Raw genomic sequence first — 2,066 nt, forward strand, 5'->3', positions numbered from 1 at the left:
ATTTATCTCGTCCAAACGATGGACGGACCAATGAACGCCGGGGGTCTAGCAATTAGCCAATCAGCGCCATGCTGATGTCAAGCTGTACGCCGGTGGGTAACTGGTGAGGATAGCAACAATGACGACCGCTACAGATCCTACAGACCACATTAACGATGCTATCGAGGTATTTCGGCACTACTCGTGTTAATGGAGGACCAAATTAAGGAAGCTGCTAAACTGGATTTAACGGCAATGCAGCTGGGCGTGCACGACGACGGAGACATTTTAAACGGGCAATGCTCGCTTGTTTTCGGCACCCCCGAGGCATGGATACTAATGACGTCAGATTCTGGGTGAGTCGTTGATCTCTACTGATTGGTTAGGGAAAAATCAAATTCCCTCCCCCTTGTAAATCGCCTTCAATGGAAGCCATGTCAGACTGAAGGTTCTGGGAGCTTCAGTCTGACACTCAGGCTAGCTCACAGCTCGAGATATGGAGGATGGAACAATATGGTATTAGGTCATTTTAATCAAATTTTGTCTTGTCCTGTCTTGTATTTGTGTGTAAAACTTTATTTTTTATTTTTCTGTGCAAACACAACAGGTACAAACACTTGTTTATCCCTATCTCAGTTAAGCTCATTAATGAGAGGAGGTGATTGTATTGTGTGTGTGTGTGTGTGTGTGTGTGTGTGTGTGTGTGTGCACATATATATATATATATATATATATAGGTAGCATGTATCCGAGCGTGTGTATGAGTATTTACTGTGTACTGGATGTGCATGTGTATATGTATCTTTTTTTTTCTTCCCCCTTTATTTATTGTGTTGTTTTTCTATTTGTAACCCCTATGCAGCAATTTTTCCCTTCATCCAAACCAAATTTCTCCCAAGGGAGACCAATAAAGTAACCTTAACCTTAACCTTATTTTGGCAAAAGTCATAGACTGTATAGCAAAAGTCTACCATCCTTTTTGCAAATTTGACATTTTTGAGATTTTTGTTTGACTTATTGCAAGTTTTTAAACTTTCTACAAGATTTGTTGATTTATTTTCCTGGAAGTTTGACTTTTTGCATTGCATTATGCAGTAAAATTATCCCTGTCAGTGTTTTACTATTATATATGATGATTTTGAATTAATATTACTGCTGCATTAATGTGTATGTTGCATTTTACTGCTGCAGATGTTTAATATTGAGCAAATTTGAACTACTTTACATACTATTGTGTAGTGTATAGTATACAACAGGCCAGTTAGGGTTTATTCAACCTTTATTTAAGTCTTAAAGATCATTGAGGTTTCCCTCATTTACCATGATGTTGAGATACAGTTGCAAAGACAAACACAAGGCTAAAAACAAGATAATATTCATTCCAAACAATTGCACACTTCACTGAGTTGAATATGTTCTAAGTGTTGTTGTCCTGTGAGAACCGTGCATCTCTAAAAAGTCAACAAGCTGTTTTCAGCTTTGTGACGATGCATTTTCCAGCTGAGCCATGAGGGGTTTTAAATAGTTTATTCAGCTTAAGAAGTTTGGAGCATTTTCTAAACACATTAAGAAACACTTAATCCTTCAATTTATCACAAACGTTCAAAATCAACATATTTGGAGATAATGTGATTTTCACTGGAAAGGAAAGGTATGAAGAATTGTCATCTGAAAATGAAGTAAAACTCAAATAAATGTAGTGTAGTAGAAAGTACAATAGTTCCCTCTGAAATGTAGTGGAGTGGAAGTATAAAGTAGCATAAAATGGAAATATTCAAGTGAAGTACAAGTACCTCAAATTTGTACTTAAGTACAGTACTTGAGTAAATGTACTTGGTTACTATCCACCACTGGTTTTGGTTGTACTGTGGTTATATCTGTGTCATGTTAACTGTTTGTTTTTTATTATCAGAGTCCACAATCTACAGTCAGGTCCATAAATATTTGGACAATGATACAGTTGTCGTCATTTTGGCTCTGTACACCACCACAATGGGTTTTAAATGAAACAATGAATACCTGCTTAAAGTGCAGACTCTCAGCTTTCATTTAAGGCTTTTTTCAAAAATGTAGTATGAACCGTGTAG

This window comes from Epinephelus moara, chromosome 3 (genome assembly GCF_006386435.1).
Source record: "Epinephelus moara isolate mb chromosome 3, YSFRI_EMoa_1.0, whole genome shotgun sequence".
NCBI classification, from domain to species: Eukaryota; Metazoa; Chordata; class Actinopteri; order Perciformes; family Serranidae; genus Epinephelus; species Epinephelus moara.